The sequence below is a fragment of the Lichenostomus cassidix genome, chromosome 2, assembly GCF_008360975.1.
Source record: "Lichenostomus cassidix isolate B80296 chromosome 2, HeHo_3.0, whole genome shotgun sequence".
Classification (NCBI taxonomy): Eukaryota; Metazoa; Chordata; class Aves; order Passeriformes; family Meliphagidae; genus Lichenostomus; species Lichenostomus cassidix.
The window spans coordinates 52707455-52722304 of record NC_139482.1 but is presented as its reverse complement, the minus strand read 5'-3'; the positions used below and the strand labels follow the sequence as shown (position 1 = coordinate 52722304).

At 41.4% G+C, this 14850-nt stretch overlaps 1 long non-coding RNA gene across 3 annotated transcripts in view; it reads left to right on the top strand.

The window, feature by feature from the left end:
* Positions 1–260: 260 nt before the first annotated feature.
* The window catches only part of LOC146441374 (uncharacterized), a 34479-nt gene continuing 19889 nt past the window's right edge, over positions 261–14850 (top strand). The window contains exons 1-6 of one of the 3 annotated variants that reach the window (XR_014849871.1): positions 261–413; positions 1280–1315; positions 1889–2032; positions 10281–10421; positions 12338–12563; positions 14088–14162. This is a non-coding gene — a long non-coding RNA (uncharacterized LOC146441374). The remainder of the gene's footprint in view (positions 414–1279; positions 1316–1888; positions 2033–10280; positions 10422–12337; positions 12564–14087; positions 14163–14850) is intronic. The other 2 variants (XR_014849872.1, XR_014849873.1) reach the window with 2 other exon arrangements.

The following is a 14850-nucleotide window of genomic DNA, read 5'->3' as shown; positions in this document are numbered from 1 at the left end:
TAACTGGTTGTGAGCACACTGCCATTCAGCTGGGAAGAGGGATCCTTATCTTCAGTGACCTCCTGCTCCATGACACTGACTCCATAGCAGTGCCTCAGCTACGATCCTTCTCCTAAAGCACCACGCGTGTATTTGGGTCAGATAGAATGACTTTATTTTGTGTCTTCCTGGACACACATCTAAACATCATGCAGGGAGCTTGCCGGGTTGGCTCTGCCTCAGAAATATGCTTGGAGTCCTTTATTGGCAGTAGCTGTAAGAAGCCACCATGATGTAAAATTGGAGGTAAGTATGCTGAACATATTCTAGCTGCTGGCCTTTGCAAGGGACTTCTTTTTTAATACAGAAGAGTGGAGACAAAAGGGCCAAGGGTTCCTGGTGGGGACACTGAAGCAGACAGCAGCTAAACATGGGTAAGTCTTGTGTGAGAGTGTGTGGACAAAAAGGATGGGCTCATCCCAGCCCTTGCATTCACAAGAAAGGGTGACTAAGCCAGGACTTTGCCCTTTTTCAGAAGTCTATGATTTTCAAATCCATTTAAGAGTACCATGTCTGTGGTTCAGACATTCTTCTGCTTAAACTTTGATCCTTGCTTTCGCATCACATTGTCTTGGTGGGGAGGTTAAACTGGAAGTGTGGAAATGCTCCCCTGAAGCCCCAGATGAGTTTCCGAGAAGTGTGCATGAGCCTCAGGCAGCACAGGGTGGGGCTGGCTGTCCTGTAGGGTTTCACCTCCCTGGAATGGAGTTATAGGAGCTCTGGGGCCCCAGGGAGTGCAAGGGGAGGGCATTTGCCTCAGAAATGTCTGGGTTTGAAGCAGGTGGGACCCCATGGATAGAGCCCACTCACAGCAGACTGGTGACCTTACACAATGGGACTGAGCCAGGTTGTGACAGATGGTATCCCTGGATCTGAAGCTGGGTCCTGCCTCTTACTGTTTATTTAATTGGGAGGAACACAAAAATTAACTTGGTAAATTGTGTATACTGTATAAAACCCCCTGATTTTGTAGATAGAGAATCCTGTGCTGGAGTAAAGTGACAAGTATAACCAAAGTTGCTGGTGGATTTTGGTGTTTTTTCTCATGGTTCTTGTCAATTGATTCCCAGAAGTAATTTTGGAAGGATGCAGCTGAAAGACCTATGAGATGAAGAGGTTTATTGGACGGGCAGGACTGATGGGATAGAGCCATTCCTGGTGCTCATATATACCTCAGTAGCATTTATCTCTAAGAAGTCCTCATAGAAAAACTGATTTTGTGGAATGTATTTTTCCACAGCAAACAAAATCACCTAAGTGATGTATATTACAGCAGGTAAGTGTTGAAGTCTTATTTCTGAGACTTTTGCCTGAAATGTTTTACTTAGTAAAGAAGGAAAGAAAAAGAGACAGAAATATCCACCCTCTGTTGATACTGGCTGATATCCCTGTGCCAGTGGGAGAAATGAGTAGATTGAGTTCCTTGCTGTGCTTTGGGGTGCAGGCTTCCACTTGGGGAAGGGCTGCACCTATCAGATGCAAGCCATCATTTTGTGTATCCAGAATGGCACAGGAAATCAGAGGTGGCAAGGAAAGGATGAGCATTGGCATGAAGCATTTTCTTGCAGGCATTTCCTCCATGCCAGCAGCTCAAAGGGAGTCAATTGTCCCAGTTAAACCCCTAGAGAAATGTCCTTCCTTTTGGTGAGATTCCAGTTAACACACATACACACACACACACACACACACACACACACACACACACACACGCACACTTTAAAGCATTTTTCTATCCCAGCAGTGCCAGTCTCAGGGCACGAAACCCACCCTCTTTAGTAAGTTCTTTGGAGATGTGGATGATGCCTCTGTGCCAAGATAGTCCGTTTAACTCCACAGTGGCTTTTTCCAGCAGGTTTCCAGGAATGAGAAGAACAGCTGGAGAAACTGAATGCTATGCTTCATTGGTGGGGGGAAATTCTCTGTACTGCAATACTAGTACTCACTGCCTGTTGTGGTCACCAAGCGCTGTCATCGAGAAGATTTCAAGGGGCTGGTAAGGAAGTGGGATGTGCTGAAGCACTCACGCTTGAGCAATTCAAGTCCAGAAGGGTAATGCAGGGAGTTTGTTTATCATGTAAACAGTGAACCGTCGGTAAAAAGGGAAGTTTTGTGCAGTGATGGAGTTGTGGGAAATGAGAAACCACAAATTAATGAGAAACCCAACCAAGGTTAAAGTTATTTACTGATTAGTTTTGATTTCACTTTAGTCAGAGTGGAAGGGGGAAAAGACATAGCCTTGCATGATAAATCTTTTATTGGCATAGATCTGAGATTATTCATAAGTGAGACTAACCCACATCAGTACCAATGGCTTATGCTGTGCCATTCTGCCAGCTGGATGTGCCAGCTGAACAGCTGTTTCAGGCAAATTTTCTTAAACCTTACTAGAAAGTGTCTCTTCTCTGTTTACCTGTACAGGTCCAGTAGGGTTTTCTGGTATTTATTCTTTAGGGGGATTTTGGAGAAATAAACAAGTCACTAAAAATACCACTGCAGTTATGTTGTGATTAAAAGGAACCTAACTTCCCAGTCTAATTTTTTGGGGCCTTCCAAGTATAGTTACTGGGTTGTGTAATCAGGAATCTCCCCTTTCTGTTCAGCCCATGCCTCACCCTCAAGGTCAAGCAGAAAATTACTTCCCTCCAATATCAGGATTTAATCTGATTGTTCCTTTTGGGTAAGGTGATATAGTTGGAATGTTTTTCCAATTTGAGGAAAGGCTGAGAATGGTGGGATGGTAGAGGATAGTTTCATTTTTAGGAGCAGAGATGGGTCACAATTTTAAAGGTTGGGTATTTTTTATTGATGCAATTTATGACAAAATGCCAATTTCTGATGATATAGAAATCAGAGTAATAACTTGCAGCCCAGTACAATGACACTTGAGGTGAAGGAAAGGGTGTTTTACTAAGGTAGGGACAGCAGTGGAAATTTATTTTGCAGCAGAGTTTCAACTGTTTGCTAAACCTTCATTAAAGAAAGAAGGAAGAAAGAAAACATCTAAATTCTAAAGCTGGCTGGGCCTGAAGAATTCAGGGCATATTTAGCTCACACATAATTGCCATGCATCCATTACTTCTAGCATGCAGCTGGTTTGCATTTGACCAGCTCAATGCATGGCAAAAAGTTGTTTGTTGCATCTCTCCTTTGGACTTGGCTCAATTGCTTTTGTTTGTTGCAAAATGTAAGGTAATTTATGCAATATTGCTGTAAAAGCGAGCTTGAAAGAAATAAGAAATCTTTGGGTTGCTTCAGGAATGTTCTTCCTGTATTGTGGTCATGTTTCACTTGTACTTTATGGCCAAATTTTTAATTTCTTGATGTTATGATATCACTATGATCTGAATGTACAAAATTACTTATTAACAAGGTAAAAACATGAGAGAAAGAGATAGTATTCCCCTCCAGATTGCATTATATGAGAAAAATATAGCCATTTGGGAAATTATTGTCCTACATATAAGTAACAGGGTAATTTTAAAAATGAAGTGTCTGCACAGATTGAGAGCAAGACTTTTGAAATTGTTCAGAACTCTAACAGATGAAACATGCCTAAAATGCTGACAGCTCCTATCAAAATCTACATGAAAATACTTTAACTTTCCAGGTGATACACATGTGTGTCACTATTTCAGAGCATCAGAGTTCATGGTTCCATATCTAGAAGTACAGCTTTGACTTTCTGTGTATAAGCCAAGAGAATAATTTCTGGATTTAAATCCAGCTTAGGACAAGGTCAGGTCTGAGTTCAAAGAAATCTAAGGTTTCAGTTCAGATTTGTTTACTCTGAAATCTTGCCAGACCTCTATTGTCCATTATGTCCTCTGTGTCTTTTAACATAGCAGTTCAGTTATGGTGATTAATACACAGGAGCCCACAAAGAGCTTCTTGGTCATGTTTTACCACCTAATTGAAAATAAAGTTGAGAGTCTTCTTTTCTTCTCATGATGCTGATGGAGAAGTGGTAACCCTGGGACTCATAAAAATATTCCTATCTGTATCACATTTTACAACAATAAAACTTCTGACGGATAAAATCCATCTCCACATTCCAGCTTCTCCCCGCTAATGATGCCTATTGTGTAATGCTGTCATAGTTACTGGGTCTTATTAACATAAAAGCTCTGATAATCCTTGTATCTAGACCAAGAAAGAGCAAGATACTTCCTGAGATTTCTGAAAGGAAGTTCAGAAGACCTAAATAAAAAACTTGCACCTGTGAAAATATATAAGCATTTCTTCGTAAGGCATGTCTCTTTTAGGCCACTTGATAAACGACTGACAAGTCAGCAATGTGAAAGCTGCAATACTAAAGTCACACTTCTACTAATATTTCTACCATCAGGTCTCAATATTTCACCTGATATCAAACTCAAAGCAGACTCAGTTTCCACTGAAAATTCACAGTGCCTGAGTCCAATAGCCCCACTCACCTTTGGCATTTTGCATATGATTCCCTCATTATGGAGTACTTGTGGGTTTTGATTCAATTATCCCCCTAAGACCCCGTGCGCAGAAATGCGTCATGTGGTGCTGTATGTTTGGAGTGCTATTCTCAGCATGAGCAGTTTGTCACAGTCAGGGCCTTTCACTCTAGTTCAAATGTTCCTGAAATCCAGAAGGACTCTGATTTCATAGGTCTAGTAGAGGTTTCTCACAAAACCAGAGGTATTTTCAAGATACCCAGAACCACAAATTCAGCCCCCATTGAATTTCAGTTTCCCTTACAGGTCATTACTGTTTTCACCACTTTATAGAGGTACTGGCCTAAATCAATCTTTTACAACTCCACTTCCTACTGAAATGAAAAGAAAAAGGTTGGGGCTTTTAATTAGAGCTATTTATATTTTCAAAATAAGGAAGACATTCTGAAAAAGGAATTGTTTCTGCAGCCAATTCAGGGACCTTCTGTCTACAAAATCTGCTCTAGACACTTTCCCACCACAACTTTCTTTCCATTATTAGGAACTTACACCACTTTGTATTTAGCTTGGTATTTTGCCAAAAAATGTTCTTTAGGTCTCTATAGTACAAAATCTGACAGAAAGCATAACACAAGGAAAAAAAGGTATTTTTAAGTCCCTACTTTTTTCCATTTTCCCATCAGAAAAAAAAATTAAAATATTAGTAATATAAATCCATCTCTGTTCCAGTTTTTGCTCTGGTTATTTATACCCTTTAAATGTGATCCATGTAGAGAAGTCAAAAGTTATTAAATCCATTCAGATAGTTCTTCAATCTATTCAGGAGCTGAGTGTACCTGGCACAGGCACTGAATATTTCCTTTTGGTTTCTGAGCTAGAAATAATACTTGAAGTAAATTATTTTCTGTGATAATGATGATACTACCAGACGTCCTGAGTGGAAAAGGCCAGGGAGGTTCTGACCCTGACTCTCATTCTGATATTGTGTCTTACTTTTTTGCCCTAAGAAAACTCATTCCTTCTGTGGTTTTCAGTAAGAACAGTCCTTTTCCCTTCTTCCTGCACAATTTTTCAGCCAGATTGACTGAACTATGAAAAGGTCAAATGACTTACTTGAAGGGTAAACCATGAGTCAGTAGCACAGCTAGCACTGAATCAAATCCTTTCCTGTCTTCCAGTCCAACCACTAGACAACACACAATTGCTTTCATTGACCAGGGGGCTTTAATGAAGTCAGCATTAGCTGTGGTATATGCTAGCACGAGTCTCTGAACAGTTTTAGTATACATGAGTATGAGTCTGTCAAAATCAGTCACCTTTTACCAGCAATTCATAGGGTGTGTGGCAGACAGCAGACCTTGGCTCCCTCTCTGTGCATGCCTTGTGTCCTGTCTGTGCATTTTGCTGCTTGCACACTCAAGCCATGCAACTGTGCTCCTGTCTGCACCGGGGCTGGTGTGTGCTGTCCTGGTCAGGGGTTGAACCTTTGCTCCCAATCCTCAGTTCAGCTGCCCTTCCTTTACAGTCAAGAAGAGGGAAAAGGGCCTTGTATTCTGCACTGTAGTCATATGAGATCATGATTTGGAAAATGTTCAGAAACACTGGAAAAGATAAACTCAACAATCTGTATTGACCTTAGAGTCTACTGATGCTTGCTTTAGCTGACCTATATGCATCTGCGCGTATTTTGGCAGATTGATGTCTGGCAACTTTGCAGAGAAACCGATGGAAAATACTGTAAAAAAAAAAAAAAAGAAAAGGCTAAAAAAAAAAAAAGGCTGAAAAGGAACTTGAGCAGGCATCTAATCTCTCCTCATCTAAAGCAAGATGGGCTTTGTCTACATTACTTCTAGCAGCTGACTCTACTGCTCTCCTCTACCTCTCCAGGAAATTTCTGCTGTCACTTCACAACTCAAATTATTAGGTTAAACATTCAGGAAACATTTACTGCCCTCCATTACTGAAATGAGAGTGTGTCACTCATGTATACGATGTAAAGCAATCAAAAAATAGAGCTCATGCAATATAAAAAGGTATGTATTACAAAGTCAACAGTACAGAAGTGTCCTCAGTGAGAATTTCCTTTCTCTTATTCTACCTTTTGCAGTACAGACAGCCTTCCCTCACCTCCTATTTTTACTGAATAATGCTCAGTACTGCCTTTCTCCTAATAAGACTCTATGTGCAAAGATTTTCCAAATGCTATTCTACACAGTTGCCTGAGTATGCGAAGAAAAGGTAATAGGAAAAAGAAATGGTTTTAAAATGGCACTGAAGATTTGACATCTCAATTCTTCAAAGCCAGGAAATTAATATTGAATCATCAGACTGTGCTTTGCAGTGATGTTTTAGCTCATAGGGCACTCAAGATAACCACTATTCGCAGACCCTGCAGTAACTCAGCAAACTGTGATGACTGGAGGATGACGTTTCTGCTATAAATCATCATGTCTGTAGTGTATATGTGTAATAAACAGGACTTGGGAAGTAGGGAAAAATGGGACTTTTGTGGAATGCCAGAAGGACTTTTAGCATGTTTCTTTTACTGATGACTGGTTGGCAGCTCAAAAAAAGGCTCTCTAGTATAAGGTCATCATATAAATTAAAATGGAAAGAGCTACTATTAGATCCTCTTTATCATCCCCTGTCACTGTGGAATTGTTCCCTACAGTGTGTTCTTGAGTGTTTTGTCCAGTCTTCCCTGAAATAACTTAAGCAACAGGGTTTTCGTTGCTTCTCCTTGGAATTCTACCCCACACTGTAGTAGATCTCATTAATAGGAAATGTTACTCTAAAGCGTAAATCTTCCTGCTCTCTGTTTCATCTCATTAATTCCACTTATACTCCCTTCTCTGTTCCTAATCAATCCCTTTGCCTCTTAAGTGTTTATATCCTCCTAAGACTTATGGGGAATTATCATACCCCAATTAGATATCATTCAGCCAAGATATGTGCAAAGTCCATTCCCTTCATGTTCCTTCAGCCCACATCTAAGCTCTGGCTCATTTTTTCCCTTCTCTGAAGTCCCTTCAGTTTGTCATCAAGTTGCCCTCAATTTAAGTGGAAGAGAGTTCTGGTCCCTACACTGCAGCCAGAGATGTGGTGATCAGGTTTCCAGAACACCAGCGATCCCCAGCTCACCACAAAGTCAGATGGAGTGGCAACAGAGACCACTCAGGAAGAAGAAAATAAAGGAGAGTAGCAGTTTTCTGGGAGAGAGTAAAGTAAAATGGCGACCAAACAGCACAAGCAGTGCCCCTGCAGGAAGAATTGCCACGGCAGAGCTCTGCAGGAGTGTTGGAAGCTGCTCCATGGCAGTGAGGCATGGCACCAATGGCTTACACCCTGGCTGGCAGCCCTGGGGAGTGCTGGTGGGGTAGAAATGCCCCCAGGTCACTCCATGCCCACCCCACACCAGTTGTGGCAGACAGGGCTGGCATCACCTCTTTGCCAGCATTGCAAACCACTCCGCACTGTCCTGCACCATGACCTCATGAGTGGCAGCCACCTGGGTGAGCGTGTGTTCTGCAGATGGACAAAGCCCACTCTGTATACAGGTTTTTTCCTTGTGGCCATAAAATTAAGGAGTGGGAGCAAAACCTGGGCTGTATCATAATCTCCTGGTGGTCCAACCCCTCCACCCAGCCCTGCAGACCATCCAAAATGTTGTCATTTTACCCCAGAAGGCAAGCAGGCCTGGGGTAGATCCAGAATGGATTACAACATAATCCAATTCACAGGGAGGGGTATTTCTGAAAGAGGACTATTTTTTTTCTCTGGCTGGGTGCCAGAAATAAATACATGCTGTAAGTATAATGTCATGTTTTAAGAGAGCATGGTGATGGAATGCGAAAGCTCGTTTCCATATCCACATTAGAGAGAGAGAGAAGGTAATTTGCTTTTTTGCAGCACTGTGCAAAGCAATCTGAGGATATGTAAGGTATAAATGCTGGTATTTCACAGTGGAATTTGAAATACGGTCAGAGTCTGAAGAAAACAGTGCTTAATTTCTAATCAGAACAATGTACTATGGCTGTTTGGTCTGCATTTCAGCATCAAAAAGCCTCTGCCTGAACCTTTTGTGACCTTCAGAGAGTTTTGCATAATTAGCTTGATTAAAGACACAGCACAGTTTTAGCACCAGAGACCAAAAACCACAAATTACTGAGGATCACATGTTTTGCAAAATAATACCATTCATGTGATTATTTGTTTTGCTCTCATCATTTTTGAAATATTACTCCATTGCTTTGACTTGAATTTCTGGTTGTAACAGATAGCCAGTTCCCAAATAAAATGTAAGTCTCTACAAAAATGTTTCCATTGCATAAAAAACTGTTATTGGATTTCTGTAATGTCATAGGGCTGAGCTTGATATTTGTATTAGGGATATGACTGAAAAACACCAGCAGTACGAAGACTTTCAGCTATGTAGGCTGTCATTTCACAGGGCCTTCCTTAGACTTTGCTTTCACCATCTTGATTTTAGTGTGTTAATCTCAAATTTTAAAGTGTGACAAAGCCAATAAAAGACCAGATCAAGAACATATGGTAGATAACATATCAATCAACTTTCACATCCAGAGAGCATTGGGTCATTTTACAGGGAGCAGTTTGAGGACTGCTTTTATCAAAGAATCCAAAAGATAGCTGTGGGGGCTTGCAACACAGGGGAGAACTTCTGTAATGTTCCTTGGACCATGCATACACAGCACATGCCCAAAGTATTGCCAGAATGGACATTGCTGGCACTGGGACCCCCCTATCTCCTGCATGCTGAAATGGAGACTGCCTAGTTCTTTTCCTCTCCACACTCACAAGAGGTAGTAATTTCCCATTGCCTGAGGGCGGTGGAAAGAAAAGTGCTCAGAATGTCCCAAGCATCCCAGATGGAGAGCCCTTTTATAGGATCCTCATCCTCTGCCAAACACCATTTTTCCCTCACTGCTTTAGTGCAGAGTGGCTGTGGATTCCTGCCCACCCGCTTGCCTTTTCTAACAGGTTTCCTGACACACTCCCTGTCCCTCAAACTATGGATAAAAAGGAATTGGACAAGTGCAGTTGGGCTCAAACAATCTGTGTTCACGTGCCTACGCAGCTATGTGAGGCCAAGTTTACATCTCCTGCTCCTCTGTCCTGTTTCCAGTAGCTACCAGGCTAACGAAAATGGTCAGCTACATTACAGGGCTGGCAAGCTACTTAAAGTAACCCTGCCCTTTTTCACACTGTACCTACAGCCTTCATGTTCTGCTGGAAAGGCTGCACAGATTTATGCAACCCTCTGCTGTTAGCACACCCTCATTGCTGCAAAAGATCTCAGCTTGAGACCTTCATGCGTTAAAAGAAATTAAGGAAGTTGCAAAATCTGTTGGTACAATAATAACAGTGGGTGTTCTTACAGAAACCAGTATAAGCTGGTTGAGTGGCACATCTGGGACGGTTTTAAGAAGAAACTTGATTAATACCACAGATGACTGCTATTTAAAGCCATTCATTTTGATGCATAGTTTGGGGGAGGTTCAGTTTACCCCTAAGGAAAAAACAGGAGTTAATACAGACAGTGAGTGTTTGTGCTCCACTGGACGGTATTGATCTGTGGCAACTTAGATTTGATATTTTAAAAGTGGGGAACTTGATTACAATAAATATGAGGACATTTCAGTGAGGCAGAAAGTGCAAGAATAACAGTAGCAAATCTGTCTGCCCATTAGATCAGACATTTAAACTGAAGTTCAGGTGTGACAATCTTATTGGGAAAATAAACACATTTGCATGTTGGTCATTCAAAGATTCCTGTTTCCAACACTCTCCTTTCAGGGATGTAAGCTCATGATCAGACTTGAAGACTCTTGGATTGGAAGAACTTGGAAGAAAGTCATATTCAGTAAAGTAATGGGATACCAGAGTACTCATCCAAAGGAAGTGAAGTATGAAAAAACAGGTGGGATACTGGCACAGGTATACATTCTAAGCAATTAGATATAGCTGTTGTTAGCCAGGACTAGAAAGTCCACGCACTGACTATTTGTAAGAGATGAGAGGAAGAAGCTGGAAACTTCCAAAAGTTAAGCTTCACATGCATCCTGGCGAAAGTGAGGAGTTAGCAAAAGTGAAGGACCACATTTGCAGTGTACGGCTTACAAAAGACCAAGGCTACATAAACGCTACCAACGAAATTGAGCTCTGCTCTTTACCAGAGAGCCTGATCTGAGCATCTCTGTTCAGAAGTAGGTGGAGATGGGTGGTGAATCCTCTGTAACCACACTGGAACTCTTAAGAAGCTGTATGAAAATGTCTGTGTATTTGTGGGGTGCAGGGAGGTGTTTCTCTTGGTGTAAGAGAGGCTAAGATGGATGCAGCTTTTGGGATGAACAGATTTTAGGCAATATTCAGTTCAGCATACGGACTGGTTGATGCACCATATGGAAGGTGATGATATTATAGCAATAGATGTAATGGATCTGATTGTGATCTGGCTTGCACCAGTTCTAGGCAGATGCAGCTCCTTCAGCTTTAATGGACTTACCACAGCTTCACACCAAATGAAGTGAAACAAGTTTGGGGTACAATACATCTACATTAAGCAATGAAAGACTGGTGATTTGTGTGATATCTTTTTTAATTTCTTTCTTTTTTTTAACTAAAGTGCTAGCATGTTGTGTGGGGAGGCATTTTTTATTCTTATTAACAGTTGGCATTCTGTTTGTTGTAAGCTGTGTGTGGGTTTCTGTGCAAGACAAAGGCATGGCACTGCTCTGGCTAGGGAGCTTTGTGCCAGCTCTTCACTAAGGAGCTTCACAGCAGTTTTGGACATATTTTTCTACACTGGGAGTGGAGGGAAGAAAACAGAGCATGTGTGCACAGCAAAGCGAACTTTCCAAACCTGGTTAATCTCACTGTACCCATGCTGTGCAAACCTCGGCTGCTCTAAATTAAATGGAGCTGGAGGAAGCAAAAGCACAAGGATTAAAAGGGAGAAAACAAAGGAGAGAAGCAATGAAGAACATGAGGAGGTAACAAGATAGGGAGAGAGCACCGAGCAGAAGGCAGGCTGTGATAGTAGCGCTGTTCTTGGAAAAGAAATACATAGAGAGAAATACTTTTCACAGATATAAAAGACCTAGAGATTTGGAGTTATGCTGCCTTTCCTCTGTGTCAGAACTTGCTTTCTGACAATCCATTTCCCATCACTACTCAGCAGCCTTTCCCAAGAGTATGTGGCTGGAGACAATGGGCAAATGCTCTTCTAAAAGAAGAGCTCCTAGCTTGGTTTAGCACATATATACAATTCTCCCTCAGCTCTTGATCAGATCTCAGCTCTTCCCATAGCTGCATAAATTGATATTGCCTCAAAGCAGGCAACCCTGCATTTGGAAGGACAGGGAGGAAAATGGGGGAAGGTGAATAAGGTAGGGAAGATGGAAAACAGCAGAGAAGGTCAAGGCAGAAGAAAACAGCAAGAAATTAATTCCATGGCACTCTTCCTCCTCTCCTAGCCTCCTACTTGGCTGTGGCTAGAGCACATCTGATGTGTAGGCAGCACTCAGGGCCCAGGAATTTGTATGGTCTTGACATTCAGAGAAATAGGCTTCTACAGTTGTTAGAGATGCTTTTGTCTTGTCAACATGGAAAACAGCCTGGTTAAATCCAGGCCTGGGAGGCAGTTGCAGATTAGTGAAATTGTCTTTGGAGTTGTTTGTACAGGCCAATGTAAATTTGAAAAGGACAGTATGCTATTGCTTTACTTTTTTTGGCCACAACTAAATAAAGAAAATATGTTGTAAATATAAGAGGTATCTACTTTCAGCTTTGCAGGCTTACAAAGACTGATGATCTGGATTATAATCAAAGTTTGGGATTTCATTTTCCTATAGGCTGCTTTGATGAAACATGAAGAAAAATTGGCTTTTAAAATGTTATCCCCTGTGCAGAAAGACATTGCCGATTGTTCCAGCTGATCTGTCGCCTTTGCAATTGCTGTCTGGCAGTCGAGTAGAAGTCAATAGAAGAGTGTGCTGCAACAGCATGGTGGAGGGACTGACAGCACTTGATACCCACCTACCTCCTCTACAGTTGTCCATGCCACGATATAGAACAAGGGTAACCCCACTGAACTACACTTGTGTAAGACCAGGGCTTCAGCTGCACACACAAGAAGCTAGAGGAGAGTCATGATGTGACCACAGACAGCTGAGCAAGATACACCATGAGAGCAGCTCCTTTACCACTCTGTCTCTTCACACACATTCTGCCCAAGTTCACTGAGTGAGAGTTGGGCCACCCAGCAGAAATGGCCCTGCATAATTTCTCTTTCACATTTATCTGTTGGACCACATGACCTGTTAGAAAGAGCAGACAAAGAGAAACTCAGTTACAGTGCTTGAAAAAGGGAAAATAATTGTTGAAGTTCCCATGGTTTTTGGGGAAGTGATGAGGTGGAAGTGCAGCACAAGACACACCATGTGAGTGCATTAGCCATCCTTGCACTCATTTGGGTTGCCACAACAGCTGTGCAATGCCAAGGGCCAGGGTATGCACTTCTGCGAAGTTGCAGAAGGGAAAATACAGCATTTGTTCTGCTTTTAACTCAGCTGATGTCATAATCAACCCATGTGAAAAGAAAAGCTTTTCTCTTTTGGTGTTTTAATGTTTTAATCTGTTCCATACTTCTATCACCAATAACCTTCCTTTTAATGTTGCAATCTGTATTATACTTAACCCAGAGCAATCCTTAATAGTGTAATTTTTTCTAATATGTCAAATGCTGCTAGGAAGTTACTCCTCAGTAACGACTAGCTGTATGGAGGATTTAAGCTCTTGGAGTTCAGCTGGTTTTAATTACCCTCACAGATAAGTGTAGCCATTTATTTTCTTTGAACTGGAAAAGGTTGCTTTTCTATTTTTAACCCCTGAAGACAGCTGAGTAATTCAAATGAAAGTCCTCAGTCCAGAAATAACTTTTTTTTCTTTTTGCCCTGTGAGGATCGAATTGTTTCTCATGAGGCAAGGTTTAACCCATAGCTGCTCAGCTAAGTTTGACTATATTCAGGCCAGATTTTCATAGATTGGTAATAACCAGAGTATCTGATACTCATCCAGTGCAGCATTGAGCAACGTGGCTTGCAATTTCTTTTGAGAGAGAGTCCTTTTGCACCAATACTCACACAGAGAGGCTCTGCTTAGTAGGATTCCTCCCTAAGTAAGATGCTACTCAACATGTATAAGGGTGGCAAAGTCTGGTCCAAAACAAACATGTATGACCAATTTTCCGAAAGAGCTCAGCATGTTGCCATTAGTGCCACAATGGGGAGAAACTGCGTGGTAAGCACTTACAAAAATCTGGCCCTTGTTTGAATGTGAATGGGGGCTTGAGCTTTTTAGAAAATCTGGCTGCAATTGTGGGTGCTGAGTACTTAGGAAGCAGTGGTGGTCTTGAACCAGGGCTGCCATTACTGATTTACACCCTTGTCAGCCATTGATTTTCAACAGAGTTACACCCTTCTGAAATTAGAGCGACACAGTCAGACTACCCATCATTTATAAATCAGAGCACATATAGATTTTTATTTTATTTATTTTATTTTATTTATTTCATTTAATTTCATTTCTTTCTTTTTTTTTAAGAAAATTCTTTTGAAATATTACCCTGTTGCCTGAATCCGGACTGCTCCTGACTGTCTGCCAGCTCCCAGATTAAATGTAAGTCATTACGGAATGTTTTCCTCACATGGGAAAGACTCGAGTGGCTCGGTGTTAGTTTTGCCCTCCGACATTAATTCTAATTACCTCAAAATGCAAACATGTTTGAATTTCCAGCAGATGACATTATTTTTTCTTTGACATCAGACATCAAAGAAAGAAAAATAAACATGGGACAGTGACAGCATTAGGCCTCTAGTCATTTTTCAGAAGGTTTTTCATGTTCTGTTCCAGACTGGTTCTTCTTTAAGTCTTGTCTCGGATATTAGGGAGGGGAAAGGTTTACAGACTCAGAGACTGGTGGAGTCTTTTCCCTTCCAGTTCTCTGAGACAGATGGGGGGAAGGAAAGAAACAGTCTGGTTTAGATCAGCATTGGAGTCTTGGTTTTTAGAGACACACACACACCGCCAATGCTTTGGTTATTTTCTTAAATTTTTTTAGCTTTTTTCCTGAATGTTCATGGATGATACTGCTCCATTTAAAAACTGCAATAATTTAAAGAGAATAGAAATTTGATAAAGGTGGACTAGCAAACACAAGAACAGAACCTCAGAATTTTGCAGATGTTTAGTACTTTTGAGAGATCATTGTTCAGACAGGTATCACTGCAGCTGAAAGCTGATGTTGCCAGATATTCCCTCTACAGAGCATTGACCTTTCAGACTGTTCAAGTCCACAGGATTTAAA